We start from the raw sequence: 11743 nt of genomic DNA, 5'->3' as shown, positions 1-11743 counted from the left end.
ATTCAGAGACAAAACTCCAGCTTAATAGTGGCTACATATAATGGGAACATGCTTAAACAACAGTATAATAGATACAAAAAATGGTTCTAGGACAATAACCCTCTGGACAATTACCCCAAATCCTTCCCCTGACCTTAACCCTAATCTTGAACGTAATCCTAACCCTAACCCAAATTCTAATAACTGAACCTGACCCTAACCCTAATCTTTACTCCAACCCTATCACTTAAATACTGGTATTTAGCGGGGGGGGGGGGGGGTAATTTTCCTAATATAAACATGAAATTTGGGCACAAATGAAGTGAAATTACTCATCATCTTGCAACTAGCTCTACAGCCAAAACACAGTTCTCATATGCCGGCAGAACTGTCAATCATTGCTCCAAAATGTACACATATGCATATGAAAGAACTGTGTGAAATAATGCTGCAATAAAACAATTTCATTTGGGGGACACTGAAAATGTGAAATATTAGCCAAAAATTCTCGCCAGAAGTCCACAGTCTCTGAGCTTACCCGATCGCGGTTGCTAAGTAATTTTTCATAATCGATATATCAATATCGTTATTATCAATTACCTATCAATCTTCCACACCAGAGTGAATTGCATGCAGTTTGTTGGAAAACACTATAATTGCAACAGCATGATGGATCATCACAATATATTCTACCTTCCCAAAATGCTAAACACGGGATTGCCAGGGAGGGTTCCCGGAATAGAAGTTGAGTCTTACGATCAAAATTCAATCCACACTTTTGATTTCAAAATACTCCAAAACAACTCATCATTCTGGCAAATCACATCAGTCAGGGAAGTTTCTTGTTATCGACCCTTTTGATGTACATTGCAAGCAAAGCCCAGTTGGTGAAAGATGAATTTTGAGCCCTTACCGGATCTATGTTTTAGCTTAAATGGATAGGGCAAAATAAGACATATGGAATGGTATAGGTTTTATAAGAGCTAAGCATAAAATAAAGTAATGGAATTCCAAGACTTCTTAAGTTTTAAAAAATCAGCAATAATGGTTGCACCTGTATTTTCAAATTGGCAAAGATGAGACCATCATTTTACAAGTACAAATATTTTTTTACCAAAATATCCTGTCTTTTTTCTTTATGCATTGACTACAAAAAGAATAACATGTATCCTTTGTATGAAAAATATTAGTTTTGTTATAGTTACCTTGGCAACAGTATTACACTCAGAGGTAAAGAGGTTCTTTGAATTCTTTAATTTCAAAAACTTTGTAATGTTATGATTGTTATGTCTGATTTTGAAAAAGTCTTCTATATTTCTGTTCTTCTGATTCTACTTTACTTATTCTAAAAAAAGTCAATTTGGACATGGTTTGGAATTGCAATACTTCCAAGAAGAAGAAAGCGACAATAAGGAGCTAAAAAATAATTTGACTCAAATTGCTTAACTTATCATAAAGCATTTCGTCTAAACCCAAAGGCTTGGGACTCATACGAATGTTTACTGTAACAAAAATACACTTCTGCCTGTGGTGAACTCATTTCAACATCCTGATGTTTAATGTCAAAAATAGAGGGAGGTAACCTGGCTCGGTCAATAACATGTCATGTCTGATTTGCAATCAAATGGCTGGGGGTCAAGTCTAGTTGAGCAACATTCATGTGTTATCAAATGTTCTCCAGGCATTTAACAGTCTCTTCTCTCTTACTCCTTTCACACTAGCCACTAGTTATCACTAGGGTAATCACCCAGGAGATTTAGCAAGGATTCAAATAGAAAACATCAGTGGAAAATCATACTTTGACTAGCAAATGATCTTCCAGTTGAATTTCTCTCCCCTGCTCTGCTATAGTGCAAGTACTGTATACGCCAAATATTTCACAAGGATTTTTAAAATATGATATATTCCCTCCATGAAATTTTCGCAAATTGGAGCCAATGGCCTTTTTCGCGGCATGAAATTTTTGCGAATTGCCACTAGCATTCAATTCATGTGTAAACATGAACTTTTGCATGCATTTTAATTTCGCATATCTTGGCTCTCACGAGATTCACGAAATCAAAATGCACGCGGACACTCCTCGTTTTACAGTACATGGTCAACCTGAAGGTCCACTTGCACTACAAATTCAAAGTACAATTAAAAATTGAGCAAAACTAGACTGGACCTTGACAGATGAAAATAAAAAGGAAGGTGACTTTACAATAAAAAACAGGTTTTTTTGGGGAAATGTGTTCAAAAGTTTGCTTTCAAAATGACCAAAAGAACTCTAAAAACATGTAATATAGTAGCAAACAAAAAAAAATGTCTTTTTCTATCATGTGTAAAGACTCCCCTCCCCCCCCCCCCAAAAAAAAATAAACAATTGCAGGATATGATGCAGAGATACACTTTTGAATTGTGGATAACCTTTAACGCCATCAATCATAATCGAGATATTACGTGCTCCCAATGCCAAATTTTAATGCTGTAGTCTTCCGTTCACAGTCCTTGAAGGAAATTTCCTCCAAATCCAAACTTCAGCAGCAGCAGTTGGCACGTGCATAACAATGCACGTAAACTAGTATAAGAATGTTGATTTTCAGATTAATTTAGCTAATCCGAGCAGTCCTAGGGCAAAATGAGACATATCTGTCACAAGACACAATCTCAATGAGGAGCTTTAATTGGACAAATTGGGCACAAGGCCAGCATGGTGTGTGTGTGTGTGTGTGTGTGTGTGTGTGTGTGTGTGTGTGTGTGTGTGTGTGTGAGGGGGGGGGGTCCAAGTAAATGGTAAATGAATTATACAGAATGTTTCAGAATGGATTACTCGATATTTGAGCAGGGATGCCAGTTAGAAGGATAGGGGAAGGCCTGAAATCCATCAATATCAGTCCTCTTTGTACATGGAAAAAGCCCAAGCTTTGAAACTGTCAAGACATATATTCAGGCTTTAATTGGCCCAATAAATGGCATCCCTGTTAACGGATCCATTAATTTAAAAAAAAAGAAAGAAAGAAAAAAGCCCGTAAGTAAAGAGGCATTCTACTCCCATCAATCAATTAGTATAAATGAGGAGAAAATACTGAGGAAGTGCAAGCTACATGGTAGCCATGGACATTACGACAGATGTCCTCATAAATGACTGTTTGTTGTACAATATTTGAGCTCTCTCTCTCTCTCTCCCCCCCCCCCCCCTACATGTATGTGTGAAAGCTGTGACTGCATGACCATCAATCTCACTCACGCATTTGACAGACAGTCAGTCATAAGACAGATTATTGTGGACATTCACACACGCACACACACACAAATCCCAACCGGATCAAGTTGAGATGCAAGTTTACTTTGACCAGTTGATAAATTTGCTTCCGTGACAGCTGCATGCATACTAGCCGGTAATAAGGCTTTATCCCCTGACCAGTAGAAATAAAACCGAACCCCAAATGGCCCTCAAAATTTCCTCATTAAATTGACTTGACAAATTCTTCCTCCATCAAGCTTTTCACTCACGAATGCACACACGCACCTCTTTCTTTTTTTTCTTCTTTTTTTTCTTACAATCTTATGCTCCACAAGTAAGAAGCTGGTGAGAAATCATTACCAGCATTTTGTATTGATGTATTCAGCAAAGAAGCCTGGTGGGAAATCGGCTGTGAAATGCTGAGGAACAAAGATTCTGAACCATAAAGGATTGATGGGGATGGGGGGGGGGGGGGGGGGAGGGGGAAGGTTTTCAGAGACCTGGAGTATTTTCTTATTATACCACATCATCAAAAAATCATTTATCAGAAATCAACATTTCAATGATATATGCTGACTTTACCCCAGCAGAATTCACATGCTACTTCTTCTGATCTCAAAAGCACACGAGATGGTATTACTCTTCGACACAATCACAGGCACGTCTTTTCTTCTATGCACCATAATTTTACTCAGTAAACACCTTGATCCTAAATGCAAATGACTAGACTACAAAAAAAAAAAACCAAAAACAAATTAAAATCCTTTAATTCATACAGCCTAAATTTGCCGCACCTGCATTAATGTGAAACTGCAATGTTTCAACTACTACACTGTAAAGCAAAGTATTTTCGTGACATGAAATTTTCCCCTATTGGAGCCGACGGTCTTTTTCGCCGCAGAAAATTTTTGTGAATTGCCACTGGCATTCAATGCACGTAGTGTAGAAGAACTTTCACATGCATTTTAATTTCATGAATCTCTGCTCTAGAGAAAATTTGTACAATTAAAATGCACGCAAACATTTCTGGTTTTATATTTTGTGTCGGTTCTGACGAGTTCTGACTTAGAGTACGGCCAATTGTTACAGTCTATAGGTATGTTATGTAATATTTGTCAAGTGATGACCACAAGAAGTGTTGCAGTGAGGTATTTCATCAAAACTCTGTCTGATTCATTAGAATTTGGCAAATTCATGATCAAACCTAATGATGCTAGCAGCAAACCGAAACAGGCCAAATTATTGCGCGGTGCTTTTTTAAAAGGTGGCATATCCCTTTTGCAGACATAACAAAAACTTTGCATGGTTGAAGAATATCTCCCAACATTGTGTATGAAATCTTACAGCGTTTTTTATCTTACCACAGTTTTTTTTTAAAGAAAAGAAAAACTAATCTGATGTCAATATTGAACACACTCCCCTTTTTGTACCACGATAAACAGTTGAACCTCCGGACCGGGGCTCATCCGAATAAGGGATTTAGCCGGATACGGGAGACTCAATGCTTCATACATGTACATATACATACACATGCACTGATGGAGCCCATTGTAGTACCACATGTAGTAATGTGTATACTGCAACCTTTTCATTGTTACACTCAGTAACAGACCCCAAAATAGAGGTTCGTGTTTGCAAGAATGAAATCATTTTCTTTTATAAATTCTTGGGATGATTTACCTAAATAATAATTAAGAAATGTATCGAATAGATCTTGAAAATAAACAGTACGAGTTGACGAAACTACGCTTCAAAATTCGATCATCACGGTTCGGCAAAGTCGACTGTAGGTTGCCATTGTTAGATGGTCTCCCTCTCTCTCTTTGTGTGTGTACTGTGTGTGAACAATTTTTGAGTGTTCAATATCATTCGTTGCTCAGCCAATGACTCGAAATAATGCATGTCTATCTAGTCATATCGATGGCTGTGTATGGACCTATATGTGGCAATGCTATATGAGAGGACTCGAGCGCATAATCTGTCCATGTTCTTGCGATGATTTGGGGATGTTTGGAGATGTTAAAATGTCTGAAGGTAAGCAATTTGGAAGGAAATTTGATGTAATGTATGTTAATCATGTTGGAAGTAATATGTAATTCATGTGTGTTTGTGTTGGAGTTCTCAAGGAGTTGGGAATCCCCCTTTCCTCCCGTAATTATTCTTTAAAAAATCACGGCGAGATTGCATCCGTATAATAGAGAGATCCGGATAAAGGGAGGCCGGATAAGAGAGGTTCAACTGTAACAGAATTTGTTGGGAGGTCTGATAAATTCATTGGAAATCTACACTATGGAATATTCGACCTCCATCATACAAAAATTTCCAGTTTCATTATTCTGAGAAAAGGTCTGAATTACCTACCTCTACAATATACCAAGTTATGAAAGGAATCTGATTTTCAGGGTTGCAAACAGGACGCGCAAACTTTAAATCACTGGATAAAGACTTCTCTGTAAGCCTGGATTTATACTTGTGCATTGCCTACAGACATATCTTCACAAGATGTTGAAACACACACAGTAAATAACTGCTTTTCCAGTACCTGAAGTCCTTTATCAATCTACAGACCTTTTCACTCGCTGTATCTTACATATTTTTTTGAGGGGGAATATATTTGTTTATTCATCTATTTATTTCATTTTTTTTTTTGCAAGTAGAATTGAAGAGAATGAATATGAACCACAACCATGTGTACCAATAGCATTATGCTTCATAGAACGCTTGTACTGTGGCATCAGTCGCTACAATATGTCCAGCCTTTCCTTCATCTAAAAACCCAAAGAAGTGTAGGCCTACCTTTCATTTCCCTTCCACTACACACAACCACCCCAGAAATTTTTTTCAGATTGCGTTGCAACGTTTGAGATTTGCTCAATATTTCACACAGCTCAAAATTTGTTACAACCGCCATTTCCTGTGCCTCAAGCAATCACGCAAGTGCTTAATTAACCCATTGAGGATGAGTCCCGAGTACCGCGAATTCTCATGCAGGTGTCTATGGGAAATGCGTGTTGTAGCAAAAATCAAACCATCCTCAACGGGTTAATATGTGGCACCTTTGGACTATTGCTTGGCGAAAGAGGAGACAGGGCTGTGGTGAGGTGGAAGTTGAAGTTGTCGTCATGGAGATGGGAGAAGAAGAGACAGGGAGAAAAATACAAGTGAGAATCAGGTAAGGGTTCGGAAGTCGGTGAGACGGATGAGAAGAATCGGAAATTAGGGAGTAGAGGAAAAAGGAGAAAGTTGAAAAATCATTTAGATAAAAGATAGAGAAAAAAGAATAATAATTTATGTATTTTTTTTTTCCTGTGGACTGATAAATGATTGACTTTTACCCCTTTCATAAACTCAATAATGCGGATAATATCCGCATCATTTGGTCGTAAAATCGGAGCGGGGGAAGAATTATCCGCTTTTTTTCGACCCTTCTATTATCCGCATAATAGCAGCATCGGGACCAGATTTGGAGTTTGTGAACGCAAACCCACATAATGCGGATAATTGCCGGGGTGCGGTCAAAACGTCACCTGTCTTTCCCGCAGGAGGGACATGTGCAGTCACCATGACGATTATCCGCCTTTTTCGGGACGGGCGCTTGTAAAAATAATGTGGATAATTTTCCGAGTTTGTGAACGCATTTTTTATTGAAATGTCCGCATAATTCTTAGGCGGATAATTGGAGGATGAGTTTATGAAAGGGGTATTTGACTACATCCCTGCCACTTACTCCTAAGCACAGTTCCATCACTGCCTGATTTTATAGCATCATAAAAATACACTGTAACATCATCTCCCCATAAAATGTCTCCTGAATGGAAAAGCCTGGGCCGATATAGTGATGCATTTGTGCCAAACGGGCGCCTTGCAGCAGCATGCAGCGCATGCCTGTTGCTCTTATAACTTTCACATTTTTTGGAATGCCTTTCAATTGAATAGTAATGTCTACTTCAAATAACCCCATGGATGATTATCATTGAGGGCCCCACATTAAACAATCTATCATCTTTCTTTTGTCTGCATGTTGAAAATGTGGCATCCATGCTCTTGCTATGACTCATTTGCACATGTCTCTGCAACTTCTTCATTGGGCAAACTTTAATCAGCTCAGGAATTGCTCTTTTTTTACCCGACATACACTCTGTAAACTCTGACAAAATGTGGGAGAGTGCCTCACCTCTAGAATTGTGGTTTGACAAATCATATTCTTTTTACATGCCATAATATACAGGTTTCAATATTCGTACGGAGGAGTTTGTGAAGTTCTACTGTATGGAAATTTTACATATCTGTTAAGATTGAAATTGTCTATATCTTATGTGTTGCAGTAGACATGATCATCATACAGTCAGATCTTGGCAACTGGTAAACCATCAAAACATAAATGATGCACAGATCTAAGTGCATCAGTAGGAATTATGTGCACATAACGTAGTGAAACTATGCAATGATTAATCAACAAGGTGAAGCTGAGTGTAAGTGGGTTGACTAAATGCCATAGTTACCACATGCGCACTAGTCCTACTAAAGCACAGAAGACACGCCCATCACTAGTTTTATATAAGGGAGACAATTTTATTTTATCTTTTATTCATTTATTTCTTTTTTTGTTGCTAGGATTCCATTTTTAATCATGCTTAATATGATAACACGTCTACTGGATGCATTGCCTTTTGGTTTGCCATAGACTCAGACCATGCATCTCGTACATGTATTTGTAATCTAATATTGAATGCATGGCTGGAATTACTGTATGAGACAGTTTTACTGGATGTATGGATAGCTATTAGCTAATAGGTGTCTCTTACTGAATATGTGAATGCCATGCTTAGTGCACGAATTTACGTCTTGCTTCAAGTTTGCAAGAACATGTTCCCACAGTGGCTAGCATCAGTGACGCAATGTACACCAAGTAAAGAATTCATACACTGCTCTCAACCAATAAGACTGCAGAATTTTCTTACCCCATTCTATACTGACACTTGCTGTACAGGAACACTTTTAGTGCAAAGGTCTTGCTGAACATGGAGAAATCTTGTAACATCCAGGCAAGGCGATGAGGATTAAGAAGGTGACTGATCTATTTTCAAACTTCGGAAAATTTTCCAAACACTGGGCTAGTTACATCACATCACGCATCATGATTTTAACCGACTGCAGGAACCTGAATGCCTGCATTACAAAGTACATTAATTGTACATCTTCTTTACAGTGGTTTCTAGGCAACAGGGGAAAGTTCTCGATACCTCTGTTAAAAGGGCAGCCCCTTGAAATTATAATAGGAGTCAAGAGAGCATGAAACCGTTGTAGGAAGTTCTTCTAATCAACAGATTTGGTTCTAAATGCTGTTGTTCAAATGAAATCTCACAACAGATTTCCGCGTACGAAGCATGTCATGCAAAGATTCTATGTCTTCCTTTCTTGCATGAGTACTCAAGGAAAATGGACAAAACATTTACATTCTTTGCACTGGTTTTTAACTTTGGTAGAAACAAAAACTCTTTATGGCTTTTAGAATGCTTCACAGTTTCAATGTTCCTATTGTGTCTTTGTTTTTTGTTTTTCTGTTGGTCAAGTTACCACTGCACCTGCATATCTTCTTTAAATACCTTAAAATTAAGGGGCCCTAAGGACCTTTTACATGACAAGTTCACCTTCACATGGGGATTGAGAGAATGCAGCAATATCAGTAGAACCAATTAGTGAAAGTTTGAGGAAAATTGGACTTTCTGTACAAAAGTTATGAATTTTTACAATTTCTGCACCGTCGCTGTTCGATGAGAGCACTACTACAGTTTATGATGTCATATGCATAGAATATAAGAAAAATGTAAAGAGAATTCCATAGAATTTATATTGAAAAAAGTATGCATTCCTCAAAATATGTAAAGGGTAAAATCATTACCCCCTTTTTTTTTTTTTTTTTGAGATGTTTTATATTCCTGTGCATTGAAGGAGAAATTATTGTGCAGTTTCTTACCCCATGGAGCTAGATTTGTACTTCACTCAACCAAGGATCAACTGCTGACAACTTTTGAACTCTTCTTGAAAGATTGGGTAGGAACATTTGGAAACTCCTACCAATATGGGTGCCTGGAACAAAACACAGCATTCATTCTTGCTTGCATTTTTTGCAACCGTATGTATTCTTCTTGTGTTGACCAAAGACCTGCAAGTAAGTCAATATCAATCCATTGAATCCTTTGAATCTGATTGTGTGAAGGTGGCAGTGTGTGCATCCCTTGCTAAGGGGTCAAGTGCTGTACCTGCACGTCTCCTTGAATTCAGCTCAAGATCTCCAAGCCATCTTGTTATTCTACTTTTACTGAGTGGCCAAATTGAGAGAAATCCAGGGCCATCTACAAACAATGCCCAATCAGACTACCCATGTGCAGTATGTCAAAAGGCAGTCTTTAATGACGATGCTGCCATCCTTTGCGATGCTTGTGGATATTGGTGTCACATTTCATGTGTGGGCATCTCACCAAACTCGTACCAATGCCTTGCTAACAAATCAAGGAGTTTCTCTTGGCTATGTATCAACTGTGGGGAACCAAATATTGGTTCCAGTGCTTCATTACTGGGACTGGATTTTACTCACTCAAATACCTACTCACCATTGAGTTTGTCCTTTTGTGATGAAAGTGGTGTTGATGGGAATAACCTCCAGCCTACTTTCCCACAAACATCTACTCCAACATCTAGTCGTACTGGTCAAAATCGTCTCCAGTTTTCCCCTGACTCGTCTACTCAGAAACGAAAACCCAAACGAGGAATCAAAGCAATGGTTTTAAATTGCAATGGGTTAAAAAGTGGAACAAAGATAGCAAATTTTCAGGCAACTATAGAGCAACACAAACCAGATGTTATCTTTGGCTGTGAATCAAAGCTTGACAAAGACATACCAACTTATTCAGTTTTCCCCACCAACTATCTGGTTTTCCGCAAGGACAGGGACAAACATGGCGGAGGAGTCTTTCTAGCCATTGACAGCTCACTGACGGTCAGCGCATGCCCAGATTTCGATGCGGACTGTGAGTAGCAGTGGTGCACAATCCAACTAGCTATTAAACACTAAACCGATGTTCCTGTGTAGTTATTACTGCCCTCCAAACAACCGTTCAGCCAGTTTAGATGGTCTTCGTGGCTCACTGCAGAAACTAATGACTAAGAATGGCAGACGTCAGCCAAATATCGCAATCGCTGGAGATTTCAACCATCCAAACATAAATTGGGATTTGCAGTCAACTACAGACCCAACAAGCGCAGCATCCCACCAACGATTGCCGGACATCCTCCTTCAGTACTCGCTGTTTCAGACGGTTAGGGACATCACAAGGCCAGCTTCAGGCAACATACTTGATCTCATTGTCACCACACATTCAGCTCTTATACAGGATCTCTGTATCCATCCAGGGATATCGGATCATAATATCCTTACCTTCAAGCTAACCACATGCACACAGTTCCAGACCAAGCCACCAAGGAAAATTTATCAGTTCCATAAAGCAGACCCTGAACATCTCAAAAAGGCTGCCGAAGACTTCACAACAGATTTTCTCAATGGTAATCCACAGAATCAAACCGTGGAGGCAAACTGGAACAACATCAGCACTTTTCTGAACAAATGTCTCACAGAGTTTGTGCCGTCAAAGATGACTAAGGGCAAAAGACATCTTCCTTGGATAACACCCTCCATCAAACGTCAGATGCGCAAGAGAGACAGACTGTTTAAGAAAGCACGTCACCAATCTACCACTGCTGCTTGGGAAACGTACAGACGTTTCCGTAACCATGTTGCTAAATTGGTTCATACTGCACACTCAGATTATGTCAATTCAGTCATTGGAGCGAGCCTAACAGAAAATCCAAAACGATTCTGGTCCTACATTAAGTCCTGCCGCACCGAGAGCTTTGGAATACCATCACTCCGCTGGAATTCCAGGCTATGTGCAACATCGGTCGACAAAGCTGAAAGCTTAAACGAGTTCTTCCAGTCAGCTTTTATCCAAGAACATGACCAGTCACTGCCCCATAAAGGCTCCTCCCCTTTTCCCGAAATACAGCACCTCCATATCTACAGCATTGGCGTTGAGAAACAACTTCAACAGCTGAACCCGTCAAAGGCTAGTGGTCCAGATGAGATACCCCCTAGGCTATTTAAACTTATAGCCCATGAGATTGCACCAGCCTTGTCCTTCCTCTACCAACAAAGCTATGACAGTGGTGTGATTCCGCCTCAATGGAAGCAAGCATTTGTCACGCCAATCCACAAATCTGGTGACAGAAGTGATCCCTCCAACTATCGTCCAATTTCCTTAACCTGTATATCCTGCAAAGTCATGGAACATATCATGCTGAGTCACTTATCCAAGCACATAGCAGTAAACAACATCTTTGCAGACTCCCAGCATGGTTTTAGACAAGGCTTATCAACTACAACACAACTCACTTCTGCTGTCAATGACTGGTCTCAGACACTCCAAAATCGCAGCCAATCTGATGTCATCTTTTTAGACTTCCAGAAAGCCTTTGACAGGG

The sequence above is a fragment of the Diadema antillarum genome, unplaced genomic scaffold, assembly GCF_040938485.1.
Source record: "Diadema antillarum isolate AM-2024a unplaced genomic scaffold, OU_Dant_1.0 seq00001142_RagTag, whole genome shotgun sequence".
Taxonomy (NCBI): Eukaryota; Metazoa; Echinodermata; class Echinoidea; order Diadematoida; family Diadematidae; genus Diadema; species Diadema antillarum.
The sequence above is the reverse complement of the archived record's forward strand: the minus strand, read 5'-3'. Positions refer to the sequence as shown.